This window comes from Amphiprion ocellaris, chromosome 9 (assembly GCF_022539595.1).
Source record: "Amphiprion ocellaris isolate individual 3 ecotype Okinawa chromosome 9, ASM2253959v1, whole genome shotgun sequence".
NCBI lineage: Eukaryota > Metazoa > Chordata > Actinopteri > Pomacentridae > Amphiprion > Amphiprion ocellaris.
The window spans coordinates 31,434,280-31,459,650 of record NC_072774.1 but is presented as its reverse complement, the minus strand read 5'-3'; the positions used below and the strand labels follow the sequence as shown (position 1 = coordinate 31,459,650).

General features: G+C 40.1%; 1 protein-coding gene across 1 annotated transcript in view; it reads right to left on the bottom strand.

The window, feature by feature from the left end:
• oxr1a (oxidation resistance 1a) overlaps positions 1-13,849 on the bottom strand; it is a 237,337-nt gene extending 223,488 nt beyond the window's left edge. Inside the window, exon 1 of the mRNA XM_055013291.1 lies at positions 13,692-13,849. The gene's annotated coding sequence lies outside the window, so the exon portion shown is untranslated. The remainder of the gene's footprint in view (positions 1-13,691) is intronic.
• Between the last annotated feature and the right edge of the window lie 11,522 nt (positions 13,850-25,371).

Below are 25,371 nucleotides of genomic sequence, written 5' to 3'. Positions count from 1 at the left end.
TCAATCCCGCTGTCTGTCCATGACCTACAGCACAAGGTTGTTTTCTCTGTCTCTTGTTCCCCTGCTGGGATTCATCCTGTTTTCTACTGCCAATCAAGCGCAGACACCGCTGTCTAGCCACTGAGAAAGAAAAGGAGTATTTCTAATGTTTTTTTTCTTCCTGTCTTGTATTTATTTCTTTGTAAACAATGTGATTTTTGAGGTTAGATGATCATCACTGTTAGGGCTCATCCTCTGGGAACCATGAACGTCTGAGCAGAACTCCACTGCAACACATTCAAAAGTAGCTGAACTAGTTTTCAAAATTTTACAGCAATACATCACATGGTTCTTACTCTTTAAAAAAAAATAAAAAAATCTTAGCATTACAGCAGCAGGGGGATGGTAATGAGATGAGAAATACTTGGTCATAAAGGGCTGCAGGTACATGCACTGCCAATTATTATGAAATATTTCATTTCATTAAAGTGAACTGTTTATCTAATCTGAGGGAAAATTCAGAGCCTGGAGAGTGCAGGGAGATAATTTCAAAGAGTTGCACAATTTCTTTACCACTGCTGTTAAAATGTGATTCATCCTCCCATTCGTCACAGTGTTGCAGGGCTATAAAATGATTACAGAGCGCCTCACCAAGCCCAGCACTCCCCTCCCCAAAATAATAACAAACCTCCAAGCTTTCAGGGGTCTATACTGAACCAAGACCAAAAGTGTATATATATTTGCGCATTACTGAGGATTATATGAGGCCGGCTTCACCTGCCAGTGGGCTGGAAGAGAGTACAAACCAATAAGTTTGCTTTTTAAGCAATATACAGTAAGAAAAGGAAAAAGGATGGAAGTTCAAAACATGAATGCCATTAAATAAAAGGGATATAGCTTGGGCACAGTCTCTTTTGGCAGTAAAACTTGGCAAATATTTAATTCAAGTTGTGGGACATAAAATTTTCCTTTTTTTACTTTCATCTTCAGTAAACTGTGGAGTTACACATCCAGCCCATCAGTTTTCATGCTCTATTTGATAAGAAAATGTGCACAGGGTTGAAGTTTGCTGTCTAGGCACTGACCTTGTCACTAAACATCAACATATATCAAGCTCAGTGAAGCAGAGATTTGGGAGTGACGATACTATTTTCCATCAAAGGAACTTGGGGGCTGATCACAGTACGTTCTGATCATAATGTAGACTTCCTACTCATGTTGATTGTATTTCAAAATAAAAGTAGGTAGCAACAATTGAACTTCAAGGGTTTAGTTAGCTGAGTGAGGAGTTAGAGGTTAATATTATCTGACTAACGTAAAATTAGCACGGACTAGAATTATCTGAGAACCTTATATGATTCAGATATTTTCCCTATGTGGCTACAATTGATGAAATGTGATTTAGTTAAATCAGGGAAGTCAAACTCATTTTAGTCCAGGGGCCGCAATCAGCCCAATTTGTTCTCCATTGGACCAGGACCAGTAAAATCAGAGCATAATAACCTAAAAATAATCACAACTCCAATTTTTTCCCTCTGTTTCAGTGCCAAAAAGTACATTCCGAAAATATTCACATTTAAAGAATTATCTTTTTACAAAACATTATGAACAAACTGAAATCTGTTAAGAAAAAAAATTTTCAATTTCAACAACATTATGCTTCAGTTTATCATTTACACACTACAGCTTACAGACCAGTAGTACAGACCACAGTGTCTACAAAGGCACATATCATTTAGTCACAGGTATCTGGAACTGAATGATATAGTACTTTCCTTTAAAAAAGACAAGAAAACAACAAAAACAAGACAAAATATTACAAAAATGAGACACAAAAACAAGTGAGAAACAAAATGACCAAAAAAAGAGACAACACAAAACAAAAAAGAGACAAAAAATTTGACAAAAAAGTTAAAAAAGTGACAAAACAATGGGTAAAACAACACAAACGAGACAAAAAATGACAAAAGTGTGAAACAAAACCACAAAAATAATACACAAAACAATGAATAAAGCGAAACACAAAATGACAAAAATGAGACAAAAAACACAAGTGAGCCAAAAAGGAAACACAAAATGACAAAAATGAGAAACAAAATAACAAAAGCGCAAGACAAATGATAAAAGTCACACAAAAAAGACAAAAACAAGACAAAATATTACAAAAATGAAACACAAAATGACAAAAGAACAATGATCAATCTAGTTCATGGTTTCTAAACCATGACAAATTGTCATGGTTTAGAAATTATTTTTAGAGTTTTAAAAATTTACAAATTGCAGTTAATGTCTTCTGTGTAATCTTTACACTTTATAAAGTTGTCCCGTGGGCCATATTAGACCCTCTGGGGGGCCGGCTTTGACCCGAGGGCCGCATGTTTGACACCTCTGACTGAAATGAACCTATTGTATCATTAAAGCTGCTGAGTCTCCAACAAAGCTCATTAATAGCAGCCACTGTAGCCTGAACCCCCAAAAACGAATGCATTATTATAGGTACCCTTGCAGCTACACGTATTAAGTCCCCAAAATGTTCTATCTGATATTAGCATTGACTTACTTGTGTGCTTTATCTGTCTTTCTGCACCACAACAATGCACCAGTGGAGTCACGTGGTTCCCCGAGACATGAGTGGTCCGTGTCTACGTCTATCTACGGCAAAAGAACCTTGTTTGAGGATGTTTTTCCTGCCGAGCTTCATTAAGCCAGCCGTGTGCTTCAGCTTAATTGTCTCTGGGCGTGCAGAGCGTCCTGACAAACACTATCAGCATCCAAGCATGTAATGGATTGAGGCGAATCCCTCCGACTGACAGAAGGACAGCAGGTATCACCGGTGTTCGGGTCTGCGCTTCTGCTGAAAGCTGCCGACCGTAAAACAACAATGACACGGGGCTGATGTGTTCGGCCTAACATAGGCAGCTTTAAGCTCAGGGCTGACAGAGCTATTTCACAGAAAACAAAGATGAGCTAAGCATGTGTGCAGCGCGCTGTTAACACAGCCAACCGCAAACATATCCCACCAAATGCGACTCAGCAAGGCCAAACGCTCACTGTATCAATTCCAAAACCATTTCAGACGGAGGTTTCAATGCTCATGACGCCGGCTTTATGAATGACTGACGAGATGAGAAGGTAAATAAAGATATCAGCTGCAGTGGCTCCTGGATGGAATCCAGAGTGTGAGCAGGAGAAGTGGAGGATTGATCAGGGGCAGGATTAGCTGGTCCAGCATGCAGCTAAATCAGTAACAGCCACAAAGAAGCACAGAGGGAAGAAAGCAACTCAGCACCAGCCACATTTATACAGCAGGTAGAGCTGAAATATTATTTCTAAGCAATGCAAATCCATTTTCCTTTCCTGTATGCGTCAGAAACAAATAGCTCTGCTCTATTCATAACTGAGATGACGTTCCTATTATGTCATTTCTAAAGTTGGAACATAGAAAAAGTGCATAGAGAGGAGCAAACATGTTTGCTCGCAGCTCATCAAATGGCTTAAATGTAAAAGACAACAACAAAACCTGTGCCTATTGGAAACTTTTAATTTTTGTTGCTTTAAATTCCAATGTCGGTCAGTGAAAATCTAAATCTCTGAGTCTGCAGTGGCATTTCAATCAGGGCCTGGTTTGCTGCAGTGATATGACTCATCTTCCCTTCTGTTCTCCACTCCTGTCCCTTGGTTGTCCCATTGTCTGCACCTCTCCATTGTTTACATCTCCCCCCCCTCCGGTCCTTCATCTCTCCTTTCTCCCCAATTCATTTCCTCGGCTGTGTCTGGCGGCGCACACTGAGCCTGATTGCAGTACGTTTCTTGAACTAATAGGGGTCACATTAGCCTGGCAGGAAACACAATGCCATTATGGAAATGCTCAGTCAATTACTGGGCAAGGAATAAACACCCTCTCTGTCATTCTTGACTCTCATATTTGCGTTGGGCTAATGGTGGCGATGCGTGGCTGTTATCTTCTCGGGGGCATCTTATCTGTGTCTCCTGGAGGAACTCGACAATATGCTGCAGGTCAGCGGTGTCAGCGTGGAGCCTAGATGTAAAATCTGCCAGCCCCTCCATAAGGGAGAGGAATAATGACTTCATCATGTTTGATTTTAGTATCCAAACATCACGTCGTGTTAATGGTACTCCTATACTGACACTCCCTTCAGAAAACCTTATGCAGACCTGAGCTGATACATGTTTGACTCTCTTTCCTTTTAGTAAGTGTATCAACGCAGACAGAAAAGGTGATAATATGACATAAATATAAAAGTAAGATAATAAGTTTAACATGTTCAAGGGCTCCCTGGAGCGAATAATTCTGAGCTCTTCAGATTACTTCCTCTTATTCCACCCTCTAATAGAGCACCAGGAGGCTCATTTTAGCCTGAATCATAGCAGCTACATCTTTTATAGACGCCGTGCCCTGGGTGATATTACAGCCACAGTCTATGCTTATGGGAATGCCACTACAATGAGGTTAAAATATGGAAGACTATAAATGGATCTTAAATTACCATTTCCCACAAACGCAATACAGTAGCTGAGTCTGTTCTATGTTTTTTTCATGAAACTTTTTGAACCCGGTTCAGCAATGATTTTAAATAGAGGACAACAAGGTAAAAACAAAAAAAAGGTGTGCTTATAGAATGAGCTCTCTGTAAAACTAATGATCTGAGAGATCAAAATTTAAAAAGTGCCTTCAAGTTTTAAATTAATATGAAAGAAACATTGCAATAAATTATAAAACATACATTTATATGCAGTTATTTTGATCTAACAAGCCCAGGCCCCCTATCTAAATGAACAGAAAAAAGCCATCACTGCAGTTTCACTGGTCACTACCACATAAAGACTGCATGTATAGATCCATCTGTCAAATCCGATAAGAACTGCTTAAAAAGACTGGTGACTTTTCACAAAAATAAGGTTTAGGTTCTGTAACTTCTTTTCTCACAGATTATACTTCTTCTCTGCATGAAGGTAGTCTTGGACACTGTGACTGCGTCAGAGCAAAAATACAATTTGCTGGATGTTTTCTGGTTTTATAATGCGGACAATTATCTTTTGCTGCAAAAGAGTTGGGATATGTGTCATACAAGAGGGATTCATTCAGCTGTGAATGCTTTGCCAACAATGTGTCTTCTAGTCTGCTCATGCCAAGTTCAGAATAGAACAGTTAGACGGGAAAGAATCCTTTCACAATTTGGATGACACGTGTGACATTTTTCCACTGTAGGAACTCATGGCAGACATGAAGTGTCTTCAGTATTTACAGGAACGTTTACCTAATCTGGTTTTTCAGTCTTTCTGTTTCCGCTGTTGGTCCCAACACCAACATTAACCCTGAGTGCACTAAAACAATGACAAATAATTACTGGACAAGCAAGTCCCTGCAGTGGTAAATGGATTTTTGATACTACTCTCATATCTGTGCATCAAGCAGCTAGCATTTGACAGCGGTTAGCTTAGCTTAGCATGAGACCTGAAATTTACATCTAGCCTAGCGCTGTCTGAAATAAAAATAAATAAATAATAATAACTGCTGGTTTTACGGTGGGTTATGTCGTCTTAGATGGGTAGATTTTTTTGTGCTGCTAATGTCCTAATATTGAGCATACAACAGGTCACATGACTCTCAAAAGTGAATGAGCCAAAATGTCAAACTAATCATTTCCTCTTCTAAATAAGGCCCAAGTTTCACATTTTTGAAAAACTATTTGACAAAGATCCAACTAAAAAGTGTGACAGAATAATTTTAAACCAGGGTATAATCAGTGTCTTCTGATGATTTTTCAGTCAAGATCTCATCAAGTGGAGATTATCATTTGGATAAACATATGTGGGGCAAGACTTTAACCTAAACCAGTGGTCTTTGTTGGTAAGTACCATTGCTAATGAAGAATTTGAGATGTAGGTCAAACTACTAGAATCCTTAATCTTCACACACCTAATGATTATGATGACTGGCCAAGCCTGAAACGTTCCTGTCAGTTGGTTGCAGGCCCAAAAACCATTGATAGCCTACAATATGCCCGACGACTGTTATGTTTGTTCCTGCCTTTGCTCTCTGGAATGTAAAAACAGCCATAGAAGGTTTTTCTTTCAACTTTCAAGCCCACATCCGCCACTGTATCTCCTGCACATTACATAAAGATATGACATACTGTAGCTCTATTAAAAGTGGCACAGTCAATGAAAGGCTCGACGAAAAAAAATGAACCACTTACAGAAATACTGACGTGTGGGCCTAGCATTAAGTCATTCCTCACACTGGAGGAATATTCTTCTCTCTTGCTCGCTTGTAAAATATAACATCATCCCTGTCAGGAATTGCACAGTCCCATGAGAATACATTACGCCAAGAAAACTACTCAGAATCTCCTCTTCAGAGTTCACCGTTTACCCAAAATAAGCCTGTGCTTTCCTGAGATGATCTATTTCTGTCTTTGAGTGTGCTTGGAGGCTGTGCATGATGATGACGACAATGGTGTAAATAAAAAGAGAAAACCTCAGCTTTCCAACAGAGTTGCTCGTGGCAAGGTATGTACGAGAGCTAGAACACTGTCAGTTTGAGTTAAAGACGTGTACACAGTTGGGTTGGGGACTGCTCTCTGCTGAGTCACTTCACTGTGTAACATTAGGCTGACAGAGACAAATGCTCATAGACTGTCAGTCAAAAATGACCCCATCCCCTTGCTTTGATTTAATTAGCTCTCAAGCAGTGTCCCAAAGTGGAACCAAAGGCAACGTTCGCTCAACTTAAGTGATGGGGCCAAATCTGATTTTAGTTTGCTGACAGCGTTGGCTTCTTCCTATCAAGTTCCGTGGCTCTGATTTTGTGATGTATGTCATCCGGTTGTCACGTTACCACTGCGTTCACAAGGCGGGAAATGCACTCAGAACATTCCCTTAACTTACTCTGACAGCTATTTGGATGATAAGTTTGGTCAATAAAGTAAAATTTGCAGATAGATCTGAAAACCTGAGCAGGCAGCAGAGCAGACGATTCATTGCTCAAGTCAAACCGATTTAATCACTTTATGAAACATCCAAATAGCGTCTCTGCCCTTCTTTATCCTATCCATATAATCACCGATCTGAGTCACGTGGTCGGCCCCGATGCATCATGGGCCGAGCGGGCGGGAGGAGAGGGAGGAGGAGGTTGGTTTGTTGCTCAGCTCGAGGGAGGAGGAGACATGAGGGGGTCACTGGGCTGGGTTCCTGTGGCTTAGCATGGCAAATCCTCTGTAATCCTCCAACCAGTCCCATGGCACTGTTTACTGTATGTAGGTAAAGCTATTACGGATGCAGACCAAGCCTGATCTACTACTGTGTAAGCCACATCCTATGACTGCTCCATGTTCGTCCTCGCCTACTGTTCACCTGTTCTGTTTTTAAGAGGACTGCTGAGGATGCTTATCCTCCGTAAATCTCTTTTGAGATTACCATCATTAGACGGAGGGATAACAGCGAAGGAGCCAAACAAAAGAGATGAAATTCACACAGAGGGGTGAGGAAACAAATCAGTCTTCAGCGTATTAATACCAAAACAAGGGAGAGCTGTAGGGGGACACTTTACGACCTGCAGTCGGGCTGTGTGATCACAGATTTCTTTAAGATACAAAGTAAACTCATTATGGAACCTTGTCTAGATGTAAACATGAGCTATTTCTAGTAAAGTCCACATTAGGCATCAAAGTGGCATAAAAGCTCCGTCCTGTTTGGGAAAGTCTTGTCCATCTTTGTAAACATTGTTTTTAACCAGCATTTACCCGTACAGCAGCATAATGGAAGAATGCATTTCTTGGAAGCTTTATTCCTATAATGACATTACAAAAGAGAGCAACAAATCACTGTCACTGGCCTTGTCATTATCTAACTGCACTGTTACTGATTCCAGACCTTCCTACCCTGCCTGTTTATGTATGTTTTGCGAAACTCCACTTCCCTATTAAAAAAAAAAGAATAATCTGCCTTACTGAAAGACATAGTGCACCGCCTGAAAGACTAATGATAACAAAAAACATAACAAAAAATGAAAAAAAGCTTTAGAAATTCCTTCATCTATCAGTTTTAATTACATGTAGCAGGGCTGAATTCAAATGCCTGCACCTGCCAACATCACAGGGCATCTTTCACTATAATTTAGTTAAGAACAAATTGGATAATTTCAGGTAGAGTTGTGACAGACTGGCAATAATTCTCTGTATTTACAACTGTAGAATCAAATGTTTTTCCCTGTTTTATATCACAGTAAACCAAACATCTTTGAAATAAGACATCTAATGAGTTCACCTTGGACTCTGGAAAATGGCTACTGGCTCTTTTTGTGATGTTTAGTGTTTTACAGACCAACTGATGGATTCAGTAATTACTTAAATCATTGCAACCCTGAGTTCAAGCCTCTCATAGACCTGCAACAATTAGATGAGTCATTGAACTGAAAGAAATATATTTTTCAACTTTGATTTTTCTTTTTTTTAAAAAAAAAAATGTTCTGATTAATCGTTTTATGGGGAGGAAAGTCAATTTCTGTGATTCCAGCTTGTCAAATGTAAATATTTTCTGGTTACTTCAGTCTTCTGTGACAGTATATCTAATATATTTATTGAATATTTATGTCCACAACCAGTCAAAAGTTTGGACACACCTTCTCATTCAATGCTTTTTATTTGTTTGTATTATTTTCTACATTGTAGACTAATACTGAAGTTAAACACTTTTTTTGTTTACAGCATAATTCCATATGTATTCTTTTATAGTTTTTTAATGTTTTCAGTATTAATCTACAATGTAGAAAACAATTAAATAAAAACCACTGAATGAGAAGTTAAATCCAAACTTTTGATTGGTAGTGCGCATCTGCACAATTTTTACATTTTATAGACCAAACAACTGATCATTTAATCAAGAAAAAAAAGACAGTTTTAGCGTTATAGTTTTCTGCACATTTTTGTCAGTAGTATTCATAAGAACACATCATATTTTTGAGTTTCTGTACTTTAAATATTTATGCATTCAGAAGTTATGCTCCCAACTTATCAGGTACTCTGCTAAAGGTGTTAAATAGTTGAAAATACTTAAATAAGCTGCACAGATGATGAAAGCAACGTTGGAAACACTTGTTAAAGTCACTCTCTTTAATTTCACTTCAGTCTAATTGTGTTTATATGGCACATATTTAGAACATAAGTCATTTTAGGGCACTATATCAAGACTACAATATTACATTATAGGCAGAAAATCAGTAACTCTGAGCATTCCCTTTGATCCACAACCTGTCAACAGCTTCAACATCTCTCTTGATCAAGCAAAGTTTTGAAACTAAACTTTTGTGTATAAGATAAATAACCTTAAAGTGCCTTAAAACCTTCTTTTGATTGACATTTTGGACAGTCATCAGAGGGAAGCTGATTCAGGTTGCAGACAAACCCTCTTTCACAGATTTATTATTTGAGATTATCACTCTCACGTGGTATCATTCGGTCACAAATGCTCCCTTATTCGCTTTCATGGCAGCAACTTCAACAGAATGACTTCAAGTGGAGGTCTGAGCACGGATTAGCACCAGTCAGTTACAGAGGCAGATTTGAGGCTCCGACTCCGCCAGTGTTGCCGCTCCCTCTGGTCTGTTTGATTTAAGAGCTCTCAAAGAACCACTGGAGAACCAGATGCATTACACATATGTACCACTTCAACTCCTCACTGGCTGCATGGCGCCGTTTCAGCACAAATCAGAACCACTAATGACTTAGAGGGAGCATCATACAGGGAAGTCACTTTCCATAGGCATGTGGAAACCACAGAATCCCCATGGAACCACTTATATCTGCATGGAGCCTCTCAGGGTTACACACCTTTACCTTCTCAATATAAAAGGTGAAACAGCAGGAGGTCAGTGCCACTGGAAGCAGCTCATTCGCAGGTCGAAAAGCAGCGGCAGCTTAACACTCAGAATAATTCGTCACAAAGTGTGTTTTCAGGAAAATACACTGCCTGGCAACAAGTCAGAAGTGATGTTAGTAAGTCAGTGTTTGCATTCCTCCGGGTAGCGCTGAGGTTCTCGGCTCTACCTGAGAGCTCTGTGTGTGCATGCATTAATGGGCTCGCACAGATAGATGAGATAGTTGCAGCTGTTGAAAAGCCACACGGCTGTAGAGCCTTTTCACACGAGGAACACTGAATTTTGTCACTGGCCATCTTGATAAAACGTCCGCCTCCGCTTATCAGCACGAGGACAAAATAAAAGCATTAAAAGCAAAAAGCAACGTTTGATATACTATAAATACAGATAAGGAGATATTTCTATTAGAAGCTGACTAATTGAATTTGTTTCTTTTTTAAATGGCATGTATGCAATCATTCCTGCTAAGTGATTATAGTTCAGTTTCATCGACATGAATCTCAATGCAGTAATCAATTGGTAACAGCAAGCACTCACTGATGATGGCGGGGTGAAGGATTAATCAAAGCCAGCAGGACTGTGCATAATTTGATCATGAGAGTCATCACTCAAGGTGTGTGTGTGAATCCCTATATATGTGTGTGTGTGTGTGTCTCTGTGTGTGTGCCATCCTTTACACAGACAGTTAAGATTGTCTCTAACATGGCAGATTGTCAACAGGGGAATTTTCAAGTTTCTATAATAACTGAAAATGTCTACATTACATTAGCTGATAAATCCTACACTGTTCAAAAAAATTAAAGGAACACTTTTTAATCTAAGTATTGCATCAAGTCAGTCAAACATGTGGGATACTGCTCTGGTCAAGTAAGTAATAGAGGTGGTTTTTAGTCAGTTTCAGCTGCTTTGGTGTTCATTAAATTAACGACAGATGCACTAGAGGGGTAACAATCCTCAAAACAGGAATGAGTTTACAGGTGAAGGCCACTGACATTTTTTCCCTCCTATTGTTTTCTGACTGTTTTTCACTAGTTTTGCATTTGGCTAAGGTCAGTGTCACTGCTGGTAGCATGAGGTGATACCTGGACCCTACAGAGGTTACACAGGCAGTCCATCTCCTCCAGGATGGTACATCAATGCTTGCCATTGCCAGAAGGTTTGCTGTGTCTCCCAGCACAGTCTCAAGAGTATGGAGAAGGTTCCAGGAGACAGGCAGTTAGTCTAGGAGAGCTGGACAGGACCGCAGAAGGTCCTCAACCCATCAGCAGGACAGGTATCTGCTCCTTTGTGCAAGGAGGAACAGGATGAGCTCTGCAATAGCTCTAGAAAATGACCTCCAGCAGAACACTGGTGTGAGTGTGTCTGACCAAACAATCAGAAAGAGATGTAATGAGGGTGGTCTGAGGACCTGACGTCCTCTACTGGACCCTGTGCTCGCTGACTGGCACCGTGGAGCTCGGTTGGCATTTGCCATAGAACACAGGAATTGGCAGGTCCATCACTGGTGCTCTGTGCTTTCCACAGATGAGAGCAGGTTCATCATGAGCACATGTGACAGACATGAAAGGGTCTGGAGAAGCCGTGGAGAACGTTATGCTGCCTGTAACATTGTTCAGCAGGACTGGTTTGGTGATGAGTCAGTGAAGGTCTGGGGAGGCAGATCCATGGAGGAACATACAGACCTCTACAGGCTGGACAGCAGCACTCTGACTGCCATTAGGTATAAATCATTGGATCCACTGTCAGACCCTACGCTGGTGCAGTGGTCCTGGATTCTTTCTGGTACACGACAATGCCTGGTCTTATGTGGTAAGAGAATTCATGCAGCTCCTGGAGGATGAAGGAACTGATACCATTAACTGGCCCCCACGCTCGCCTGACCTGAATCCAGTAGAACACCTTTGGAACATTATGTTTCGGTCCATCCAACACCACCAGGTTGCTCCTCAGACTGTCCAGGAGCTCAGTGATGCCCTGGTCCAGTTCTGGGAGGAGATACCTCAGGACACCATCCATCGTCTCATTAATGAGCTTGTCCCGACATCGTCAGGCTGCATACAAGCACATGGAGGCCATACAAACTACTGAGGACCATTTTGAGTTGATGGACCAGCCTGACACATCAGTTCTTCACTTTGAGTTTTGGAGTGTCTTGAATTTAACCCTCCTGTGGTTTGATAATTTTCATTTCCATCAAACAATGTGGCATCTTTTCATTCCTAACACATTATCCAGTCCATATCAATGTAAATATCCAGTTAGTTTTTTCCTCGCATTGAAATGTGTTTTCAAAGTGTTCCTTTAATTTTTTGAGCAGTGTATATAGAGTGCATCTGATTTTTTCTCATCATTTAGTGGATTAAATCTTTAACAACATGGAAAAAATAGCCATCACAAATTGGCAGACAAATGTGGCATCTTTAAATGACTAGTAGACAATACAACTGCCTCAAAACTCCACATTTACAATGATATACGATTAAGAAAAACATGAGATGCTGTCATGTGAGTGTCATCTGTTAATATTTCTGATTAAAAACTAACAATAATTACCAAAATAGCTTCTGATTATTTTTCCGTCCATTGACTCACTGATTAACCACCCAATATGACTCATTTTTCAAGCCAAATACCACAAGTGCATTTTGCTATCTTCTAGAATAGGATACTACTACTCTTTGAGTTTTGGACTATTAGTCAGACATAAGGAGCAAATTATTTTCCACACAACAGGAAACTGGCATTTTTGACTCTATTCCAACCACTGACAGATGATTAATCAAAGAAAACGCCTCGCAGATGAATCAATAGTTGGAGAGGCTCCATTTTTTAGCAGCATTATTAGGAAGAAACAGGCATGAAAGAGCAGCAGTTTGGCTGTGCAACATTTGTCAGCTCTGAATCGACCTTCAACATCTCACTGACCTTGAGCCAAAACTACTTTTGCACATCCAGTGGATCTCAGTGTGTCTCTGGATGGTGATCTGAAGCTTCTGCTCTGTCAGCTCGGGTACCTGAACTCTCTGCCCCTCACAGATAGGTTTTTTTATGAGGGGGTATAATGAGAGATTAAACAGGAAGCCTGGACAATATACAGACTTCCACCCATCGTACCCCAGAGGCAGCTCCTTCTGCACCTTATGGGACTATACCTTGTTGCATTATGCAACGGAGTAATAGGCTTAGCTACATACTACTGTGCTGTGAGGGGAGGGAGGGAGGGAGGGAGGTGAGGAGGGGAGTTTTGGGCCACACTCAGATGACTCACTTCATTAAGTCTCCTTTCCTGAGAGCTTTGGAGTTGCTGAGGAGTGAACTTTCCACACTCCCACATTAACGCAGTCCTCAGATAACATTTACTGTGGGGCAAAGGAGGTGAACCATGATTATTTAGTCACATTTCTGATGCATGTCTCATCTCAACACCATCTTTCCACTCTTATAATATTCCTGCATTAGTGCAGCTTAGGCTCCTCAAATGCTTTCCTGAAGAGAGAACTGCCTCATGCATGATACTAGTGAAGTCAAAAAGGTAAAATTGCACGTAAATTACATTTTAAAACAAGCAATGGCGTGTTAAAGTGGAATTAAAGCGACCCTTCACCTGGATTTAACCTGCACCGTGTGGAAGCATCACAAGACTCAGCATCCACTGAGAACTATTTTAAAACCATCCGGGCTGCCGCAGCTGCACGGAAACACAACACTTTACAAACATTAAAGCTTTATAAGGAAACGACTTATCCGGCACACACAAGCCGGCGGAATCGTTTCGGAAATTACAAAAACAACGCCGCTGCGCATCGGTACTTACTTTCAGATAAAGCAGCGACGCGCCGCTTCTGGATGCTCGCAAAAAACGCACTCGGACGCGCGGTTTGGTTTGGTGTTAGTGGAAATGTTTCTTCATCAGGCGTGCACCATGACAGGAATGTACACAGAAGCAGACATGCGGAGTCATTTGACCTTCTCCCAATAGAAACTACCATCGGTGAGACGTCGGAGAGGGGAGGAGCGGACCATACCAAGCGGCCGTCCCGGCCAGGAGGAGGAGGGGAGGACAGAGCTGTCATCCGAGGATAGAGGCTGCTGCAGGGAGAGGAGGGAAACACATGCATAGTGTGTAGAAACAGAGAGAAATTCAGCTCAGTTGGAGTTTGTGGCGATTTAATAAGCAGTGGTCTTCAGTAATGATTCCAGCCTCTCTGTTGTATAGCATACACTTAAAAATGATTCTTCAACTTTCCTGCTTACAAACATGGAAAATGAGCTGAATAATGATTAGACATGTAAATGTGTATGATTGAAGAACTTTGAGTCAAACCAGTGAAATCACAATGGAAAATGTCTGTAAATTCATTCTTGGTGCCCATGTACACTACCGTTCACAATTTCATGTTTTCCATGAAAACTCACACTTTTATTCATGTGCTAACATAATTGCACAAAGGTTTTCTAATCATCAATGAGCCTTTCAACACCATTAGCTAACACAATGTAGCATTAGAACACAGGAGTGATGGTTGCTGGAAATGTTCCTCTGTACCTCTATGGAGATATTCCATTAAAAATCAGCTGTTTCCAGCTACAATAGTCATTTACCACATTAACAATGTCTACACTGGATTTATCATTCATTTAATGTTATCTTCATTGAAAAAACTGCTTTTGTTTCTAAAATAAGGACATTTCTAAGTGACCCCAAAATGTGTTTATTTCTTGCCGATAGATCCACTTGTGAGTAGAGCATTATTAAATTGCTAAAGGGTTATGTATCAACTGTAAAAAAAAAAAAGGTCCAAAGTGACTTGAGACACAACACATTAACAAAAACCACAATATTTCCCAACCACATCCAAAGCACTTTGGGCCGTTGTTCACATGAGGAACACATTTTAGCTGGATTAAATTGTTGACAATTTGGCGTGATCCCGGATTTCTTGGCTCTTTGAAACATTTGGTGGATTGGTTGTCATAGCAACATATCTGGAAGGTCAAACCTATTCAGGAGCAGGTTTATTCAGTGTAAACAAGATTAAAAGATGGACTACTGAACGGTAGTGTATGCAATAAAATAAATAAAATAAAAGCACAGAAGCAGTATTATGCACAGTTGCCTTCTTTAAAGCCCTGTATTTTTCTTTATATGAATTTTAAAAATGATCACCTCCTAAAGGCTAACCGCAGGCTCTCTGTCCCCATCACCAGGTCAGAGTGAGATCTGAAGCACTCCAGCAAAAAAAAGGGACTTTTTCAGCAAAACTCTAAATGAATGTGTCAGTGATAGCTTTGTAACAGAGAGTAAGTCACACTCATGCTGCTGAACCTGTTCTCAAAAATCTCAGCTCCAAATCTGATGAAACAGGGATGAAGCACAACAACGCTACGTCCCCTTTAGAAACGGTGTTAATGAACAGGCAGTCACACACAGCACCTCACATAGAAACCTTAGAAATAATGACTGTCTGGCAAATGTCCTTAAAATGGAGTAAATAAACTCATTTTACAGCAGACATTTTGACTTATCACAGTAATAAAAGTACAAGTATGTAAATGATGCTCCAATTAGTGTAGGTTCTGCTTTTGCTTGCTGGTTCACATTTAATGGAGCTGAGCTATTTTTACTTTCACCTGTGCTCTCCCTACTGAGAACAGTGAAAAAAACTGCTGTGAAAAGAGTAAATTGCATTAACATGTGGATAGTTTCAACTATGACATTGTATCATAATTTATAAAATGAGCACATTTTGCAAACCAACCAGTAATTAAAGTTGTCAGGTCTGGATAGTTGAGTGAAAAGCATCATATTTTTAATTAAATGAAATGGAGAACAAGCAAGAAGTTGCATAAAAGTAAATATATAGGAATAGTTTAAATACTTAAAATTATATTGAAGAGCAGGACTTTGAAAAGTGTTATGATCTACCACTGTTAGACAGTAGGCGGTCTGATACTTTTTTACGAGGAGATGACACCATATCAGCTCCCAAAAGAGATTCCTGCAGGATGCCTCACACAGAAATACATATTTTGTGTGGAAATATTTTACAGAAAGCATTTAAAAAGAAAAAACACTTCAGTTTTGATGATATGAACTTTGTCCAGTCTCAGTCAGATTTTTTTTTGGTTCTAAAAACTTTTCTGAGAAAGCTTTAAGTTTTTAAAAGAAAATATTTTCAGTATTTACTTTTCTTTCTTCTTTTTTTTACTTCTTAAAGGCAGAATAGAGTTCTCTAAAGGAATTCTAAAAATGTTTACTACTTACAACATTTTCCTCACATTGATAACACAATTGATAACATTTAACGTTGTGGGAATGTTTAATGAAAAAATGTTCTGCATTGTCTTCCCAAAACATTCATCCATCCATTATCTATACACCGCTTAATCCTCACTAGGGTCGCGGGGGGGCTGGAGTCTATCCCAGCTGACTCAGGCGAAGGCAGGGGACACCCTGGACAGGTCACCAGTCTGTCGCATTCCCAAAACATATATATATACTAAACAAATCTTTTTTAAAAAGCCATTAAAAACTTAAAATTGATTGATTCCATAAAAATACATAAGAAATTTTGAGCATTGGGTTATTTTGGTACCAGTGATCCATTAACGAAGGTTTATGTTTAGTTTAGTTTTTGCTGCCGTGCTTCGTGTCTATATAAAGCAGCACATTTGAAAGTTATTCAGAGACAAAAATGGCTAAAACAAGGAACCTAAAGCAGGAAGCATGCCTGAAGATACAGATTCTCAGCCAGGAAGGGTACAGCTGCCGCCAGATAGCCAGGAAGTGCAGATGCAGTCCTTCATTAGTTGGATACTCTGCAGAAATACAGACCAACCAACAGCTTGGAAGACAAACTAAGAATTGGCCGTCAAAGGGTTCTTCAGCAAGAGATGATTACATCCTGATCTGCATGTGCAGGAAAACCACCGAATGACATCACAGGAGCTTCAGCAGCAGTGGTCAAACCAAACTGGTGTCCAGTGTTCCACCCACACTGTACATGGCTGACTTTTAGATCATGTCTTAAGGTCCTACAAGGCTGCCAAGAAGCCCCTGATCAATGAGAGACAGAGGTTAGCCTGACGTCATTGGGCACAAGCACATGAGAACTAGACAACCAGGAACTGGAAGAAGATTCTGTGGTCAGATGAGTCCAGTTTCCAGATTTATCTTCCTCCTGCTAATGTGAGGTATGCAGAAGGCCAGGAGAAGCATTATCTCCAGCATGTACAGTACCTACTGTCAAGCATGGTGGAGGCAGTATCATGGTTTAGGGATGCATGAGTGCTGCTGGTGTTGGTCATCTCACTGTCTGTGGTGGCACATTGAACTCAAGTATTGTTCCATTCTCCAAACCCACATGCTCTCTTCTGCACGTGCACTGTTCTGTTGAGATCAAAACTGGATGTTTCAACAAGATACTGCCACTTAAACACATCCAGGACCAGTAGAACGTGGCTGCAGTAGCACAGTAACCCTAATCCTAACCCATGATAATATCTGAGATTGTGTAAAATTTTAAGGGTGTCTGAAACCTTTTTTCCACCAGTGTATACATTTGAGGCCTTGATAACATCTTGAAAACATTGTCTGAATGTCAATTTGAACACATTCTGCTCTTATTAAAATGTAGCATAATCTGATAACCCTGGCAACATCATATTCCATTCTTAACCTTACAGGAACATTAATCAAAATAAGAAATATCCTAAAAACATCCTTTGTACATTAGATTAAAATGTTTTCTTTTAAACATTCTTAGAATGTGTAAGAAATGTGAGCTAATGTTGTGGGAATGTTCCCCATTTGCTGTAACCCTGATTGCGGTCATGAATAACGTCCTTAGTCACATTACCTTCTTTACTCCAATGTTAAACCAAGCATCTATGTAGCATGTCTATAATGAGTGAATATTCTAGAAATACTCCAGGCAGCAGTGTGTCTCTGATCCCCTCGGTCTTCCATGATTACTATAATATAAAACTGAGTATTTATGCTATAGTTTATAGAACGGCATAGATCCTGACACAAAGGCAGGAGTGAGAGAAAAAGGCTAAACTACCAAACTGTCTGCTGCTTTAGCACAATAGACAGCGTCATGCTTTTATCAATACACAGCACAGTTAAACTAGTGTAGACGATGCAAGTCCATAGATTCTGACTTCCACAAACCTCAGTCAGATAAAGGAGTCAGGCACATTGGACTAACATATTCAGCTAAACAACCCGGCTGCCTCTGCTCTCTCTACTGCTAAACGACGGAGTGGTGGGATGGAAGGTTAACAAGGGGTGTGTATTTTGGTTATTTTTGGAACGAGGGGAATGAAATTCCCTGAACTTGTCTGCCATTAGATGTTAGACATCAGCCGCACTTTGAAAAAGAACAAATTTTATTTAAGAGTATCAAATTAATTGAGTTTCAGTTTACTAAATGGATTGACAATTCAGTACATTTGTCAATCTCCATCTAAAAAAAAGGTATTTAGAGCAAATAAATCAGTCACAGAGCACACTGAAGTTACGAAAAAGTTGTCTTTTAAGTAGCTCTATGAAACTCACAGTGTAGGTACTATATATTATACTAGGGTAGGTAGAATATTAACTTACTGTAAATCACTAATTAAAATAATTAACTATTGAGTGACAATGCTTGATATAAAAAGTAACAACTGCAATTGATATACATGGCATCAGAATGCTATTGGAATATACATAGCTGATGAATTAAATGGCAAAATAGGTCACTGAATTCCATGCTGCTCTGATACATTACATAAAACTGTAGTGGCTTATAATCCATGGCATAAATAACGACATAATACAGTCCTGTGTGTAATATTCTTAAATGTAGCTTGGAAAGTTGCAAAGGTCTACAAAATAAGGGTGAAAGCACCATGGGCAATTTTGGAAACACATCCTCATTTGCCCATAGCTTCCTTTCAAGGTATTTGCCTTCATGCAGGATGATGTTCTCACTGTTGATGTAAAGGAGAAAACACAACATACAGCATGTAGATATCAAACTGGTTCAGTATTGGGACCCTACGTTGCAGAAAACATCCCTGTTAACACCTTGGAACCATGCATTTGAACGGTTGCTCATCACGGTTGTGCTTTCATTTAAAATTTATGTTGTAATGTATGTGTCGCTGTGCTGTGACCTAGTGATGTACAGTCAGTTGGCTGGATGAGGCCCAAGGCCAAATGCAGAGCCGAGCCTCTCTGTGGCCGCATTTACAACACCAGGGCTTCGTGTCCACTGAGTTGGAAACTGCATTTCTCAAGTATAAATGAAGACTTGTTACTGTATTGATTGATGGTGCACTTCAGCAGCGAGGGGCTGAAATCGATGAGCACCGCATGGAGTCTGAGACTGAGGGCTGAAGACTGATGCCTGTGATGCCAACCCTCCTGAACACCCCAGAGCTCACTCAAATTAATGACGGAGACAGCGCATTTCCTGAGAAACGGCTTGTTTTGTCAAAAGAAGGGAACCTGTATATCATTTTCACCTTTTCTGGAACATAGAAAACATACAGATTATAAGTGGGACATAAGTGGCTATTGAGATGATAGAAATTTTAAACACGAGTCCCTTTTGATCATGGAACAACAAATCCATTAATCAGAAATTAGTTAAAGACGCACTTCATTGCAGCAATAACATTTAGTGTGTGTGTGTGTGTGTGTGTGTGTGTGTGTGTGTGTGTGTGTGTGTGTGTGTGTGTGTGTGTGTGTGTGTGTGTGTGTGTGTGTGTGTCTGTGTCTGTGTCTGTGTGTTTTCTCACACCCATCATAAAACTGTAAACAGCCTTGCACAAATTAATTTGGCTTGAGACTTATTGTGAAGCAGTAAATAGGAATTTCTCATCCGAATGAGTCGAAGTGAAATTGCTTGGAAGACATTGCCTGCAATGTTAAATAAAGCTCAATAGAGTAGTTAAAAGAAAAACTTAGCAAGACTTCAGGCCCACTCAGTGTAATGTGAACAGAATTTTAACATGCTGCTGAGTGAATAACACTAATATGTTGATGTTGTTGATGTCAACAACATGGAGTGTTTGGTTATTGAATCAGTCTGACAGTTGAAAAAACTAATATTTGAAATTACTAATCTTTTGGTGAGATATGGACACATTTAATCTGACAGCTTGGCCGTGATCCCATTGGTTTATAGAAGCATCCCTCCTAGCTATACACAGCAGGAAGATAGTTTAATAAATCTGCTGAGTGAAAAAGGCCAAATAAAGCAGATTTCTTTTGCCTTTAATATAATGAGACTTGGTGTTTAGCAGAGTTCAACTAGACTGAAATACTTATTTTTGCTAGAAACTCTTTGAGGTTGTGTCTTGAGGGAAACACTAACATCAATATGCTAACATGAAGGTATATATGATGTATATAAATAAAATCAAATAAATATGTAAGTATGTACAGAAGTAGCAACAAGGATGTAGTGAACAGTAAGGTGCATTTATAAAGAGTCCATTGAGCATTTATTTGTCTGTCCGTCTGTTAGCAACATTACTCAAAAACGGACTGGTCTGGATTCATGGATTTGTTAAAGATTTCTGTATCATTGCGAGATAGCGGCACAGCGTCACTGTAACCACGACAACCAATGAACACTACATCAGCAGCCTGCTGATGATCACATGATTGTGATCCTACTACAAATCCACCACAGACTTATCAGGACATATCTATCGGAAATGAAGCAACTGATTAAATTGTGGGGGTCTCTCTGAGTCCCATCAATTCCCGCTGCCCGCTACATGTTTAGGTCACGCGATTCGGTATCCGTACATAACGTACACATGCATAACACACACCTGTGCTCAGCGCAAGGTCATTTTGTTAGTGGGTACATCTATATTAAATATACACATGCTATGTTGCTGTGATTTGTGCCACGATTTTTGTCAAGATTTCATCTGTCAGAAATGATACGACCGAGCAGCCTGGGCGGAGTGCTGCGCTCTCTGAGTGCTTTTCTTGTTGCACATGTTTTTAAGTGATAAGTGTGTTATTGTGGATTGTGACGTCAGATTCTCCACAGCTCTGGAAGAAGCTGTTCCTCAGTCTGTTTGAACGAGTGCAGATGGTTCTGAGTCTGCCTGAGGGGAGGGAGGTGAACAGGGGGTGAACAGGAGTGAACAGGGGGTGAACAGGGGGTGACTGGCGTGAGAAGGAGCTCTCCTGATGTTGACGGCTCGTCTGTGGAGTCGACTTGAGTAGATGTCACTCAGTTTTTGAAGTGGGGAGATGACAATCCTCTGGGCCGTCTTGACGACGTGCTGCAGGTCCTTCTTTTCTGCCTCCGTACAACTTGAGCACCAAACTGTACACCTGTAAGTCAGGATGCTCTCTATTGTACAGTGGTAGAAGTTCTTCAGCAGCTGTTGTGGGAGCATCTCAGAGTACTCAGGAAGAAGAGGCGCTGCTGGGCTTTCTTGATGAGGTGGGTGGTGTTTCTTCTCCAGGTCAGGTCCTCTGAGATATGCACCCTGTGGAACTTAAAGCCAGAGAACCTGCTCCACCTCCACTCCGCTGATGTCAAGTCCCCTGTGAACTGCTTTGTCTGTTTTTCTGAAGTCAGCTGTCAGCTCTTTTGTTTGTATTGAGGTTGAGGTCGTTGGTCCCGCACCATGTGGAGAGAGATTAGATCTCCTCCCTGTATGAAGCCTCATTACTATCTGTTTTCAGACCCACTGTGGTAGTGTCGTCTGCACATTTTATTATGGTGTTCGAGCTGTGGGTGGCGGTACAGTCATGTTTTGTGAGTCATCATCCTTTTCTGTACTTAAGTACAATTCTGAAACGCTTGTATTTAAATTACTTTCATTTTATGCCACTTTCTACTTCTCCTTTACATCATTTTAGAGGGAAGCTAGTACATTTCATGTCACATTTGATGCTACAGTTACTAGCTGCCTGGAGACTGGTATTCATATACTCGGCTGAACTAAATTTACAACGTGCATAAATGATTTCAACTTGTGTAGATTACTGCTAAATGCAGCAATATTTTATTTATCTGTAGACATTTTTGAACGCATTAATTACTTTAAGTAAGTTGTTGTCATGACCACACCTCTACGTCTTTGTAAAGAATCCCCGTGTGGACTTTTCTTTGAATGACAACCACGTTACTATTGCATACAGAATTGTATGTCTTTTGTGGATAAATAAAAGATATTATAAGTTCTGAATGTTGCATTTCTGAGATTCTTGTGTTGATTTGATATAGTAGGAGAAGTTTGCCTTCAGGGTTTTTGCCAGAAAGCCTTAGGCCAGTGTTGTACTTTCTAAGACCACAAGTTTACAAGCAGACCAAGGATTGAGTTCATGTAGGCAGTCCATGCGGTGATTAAGCCACAAGGGCAAGAGTGTGAATGCACAGAATATATAGATACAACCTACTGTACATGTGTGGAATACAGTCCTTCAAAGGGGCTTCTATGCATTAAAAAAGTAGTAGCATAATAATAACAACAAGAAAAGCTCTCAGAAAGCGAAATACTCTGCCAAGGCTATTCATTCCCCCATATAGCATTGTCAGAAATGCAGCATATTTTCTAGAAATGCCACATTTATATTAGTCATTGATGATCACAAAGCACAGCAACATAGAATATGGCCATTTAATAAAGATGTACCTACAAACAAAATGACCTTACACTGAGACACCTGACAGGTGTGTGATATGCATGTGTACATTACATACCGATACCGAATCGACCTAAATATGTAGCGGGTGGCAGGAATTGATGGGACTTGGAACCACCCCATAATTTAAACAGTTGTTCCTTGTATGATTTTTTATGGATAAGTCCCGTTAAGTCTGCAGTGGTGGATTTATAGTAGGATCACAATCATGTGATCGTCAGCAGACAGCTGATGTAGTGTTCACTTGTTGTCATGGTTACAGTGACGCTGTGCTGCTATCTGGCAACGATACAAAAATTTTTAATAAATCCGTGGATCCAGACTATATATAAGTGACTATAATCACTGCCAAAATCTAATCACTTGGTCTTTGTGTCTTCCCTGAAAATTTCATCCAAATCTGTTGGTCCATTTTTGAGTAATGTTGTGAACAGACAGACAGACAGACAAACCAACACTGATCATCACATAACTCTGTTATGGTGGAGTAATAACTCAGTGTACCTGGAAGGAGGAATTATAAGGCAGGCTTTCTGTCAGAAAGGTGGGGGTAGGTTGAGGTAGTATAAGAGCGACATAAACCTCATAATGAGGAGATCATGAAGGATGAACAGCAAACAAGACTTTCACCCACAGAGACTGGTGCTCATGTTCTGTGTGAAATGAAAACTCACTGTTGACTTCCATCCATCCATTATCTATACACCGCTTAATCCTCACTAGGGTCGCGGGGGGGGCTGGAGCCTATCCCAGCTGACTCGGGCGAAGGCAGGGGACACCCTAGACAGGTCACCAGTCTGTCGCAGGGCTACATACAAAGACAAACAATCACTCTCACATTCACACCTACGGGCAATTTAGAATAATCAATTAACCTCAGCATATTTTTGGACTGTGGGAGGAAGCCAGAGTACCCGGAGAGAACCCACGCATGCACAGGGAGAACATGCAAACTCCATGCAGAAAGATCCCGGGAAAGCCGGGACGTGAACCAGGGACCTTCTTGCTGCAAGGCAGAAGTGCTAACCACTACGCCACTGTGCAGCCCCCACTGTTGACTTATCGTTGTAAATTTAATTAACTTGGCATTAAGCGTATTGAATTTTTTATAACAAATCTAGCATTTGAAGTATTTAAGAGAAATAAAACTAACATTTTCACTCCACTTCAGGTTTCCTCTTCTTAAAAAAAAAAATCACCTCATCCAGGTTTATAGTGTAAATGTACACTGTGATTTTATTGAACTACAATAATTCTAGAGTCTGTGCTTTTGCTTGAATCAAATCTTATTTTAAAATTTGGTAAAAAGTCTTTGTCTAAGTAAAGAATTCTAATTCTAATAGTTCCAGATACTAAAGAAGCCACAAGAACTAAACTCAGGAGCTAAAATTCCCTTTATTCACATTCCTGTTACTGCATACGAAGAAACCCACAAAATAGACCCAGATTAAATTAAAAATGACAGCTAGTTTTGTTTAGTGTGTTAAGATATGACACATTTGCTAATTACCAATAAGCACAATGTAGATCTGAAGACCGGTAACTGAAAAATTAATTTGTACATCTGCTGGTAGCACAAAGTTTAGGATTAGCCCAGAAATGTTGCTTTGAACTATAGATAAAACAAAATTAAAAGCAAAATAGTTTAAGGGCAGTGAGACCAACTGACCAACACTGTCATCCCACCTGTCATAAAACCACAGTTGCTGTTTAACACGGCTATTTTCCCCATACAGTCAGGTGGCTTTAATAAAGGCAAGCCAGCGTGCTGTGAGATATGAATGCCCGTCCTGAATTTGGTGATGGCCTTTGACGATAAGAGATAGCTGGGAATGGAAACATCACCCAGTTAACCTGCTCTATGTGACAAAGCAGATAAGACAAACAGGAAATGGCTTTTCATCCGCCTGCCATGCTATCTCAATTACGATTTGATTTCATGTACATGTGGAAAATCTCCTGCGTTTGTGTAGATGCTTTGGCGTTATGTGATTTATTTATTTATTTTAAAGAAATCAATTTTCAGGGCTTCAGATCAAACAGAGAGCTAAAAGTGAGTAGCATTGCTTGGGAAGGAGCTGAAAGTGTCCAGGGAGAGAAAAGGGAGCAGAGGCATGCCAGAAATGTCAAAATAATAGGTTATTATTTGCACTCAGACACTGCTCTGCTCTCCGTTTTTAGTGTCTGTCCCATCTTATATGTGTTGTTTGGGAAAGGTGACCTGTAACTAAGGATGAGATGCATTGTATGAGACTTTGCTGAATGTCAGAGCTGAGCTGAGGGAAAAAGCAACACCTTAAAAACGGCTGCTGCCTCCAGACATGACACAAATGGCAAAGATGGTACCAAAGTGACCTGGCATTGAAGGAATGGCTCTTCATCTCTGTGCTCCAGGAGTGTGAAGATGTTAGAAGTGGCCTGAGGGCCTTTGCTAGTTATGTGCAGTATCTAATTAGAACAGTAAAATGTACAAAGCAACAAACTGTAGAGAACATTCTGTCCTGCTTTGTGGGTGCTAAAGGTCATGGAAACATCATGATCATCCCAAGCAAACCAACTACAGTGTTCTTTTACTTACAAGCATCGTCACAGAAAGATGAGTGGTATTATACCAGTACTGTGAGGATTAGCATGATAGCAATTTTTGATTTTAATAATACATCTGATTATGTTACAGTTGCTGTGCATACAGCAGAACATAAAGATTTAAATCCCCAAAGGGATATTGGAGGAATATCCATTTTTTCATCAGGAATGATACAAGAAAATATAGGGAGGATGTATTGGAAAAGAAGGCAATCACATGAAAGCGTTGCAGGTC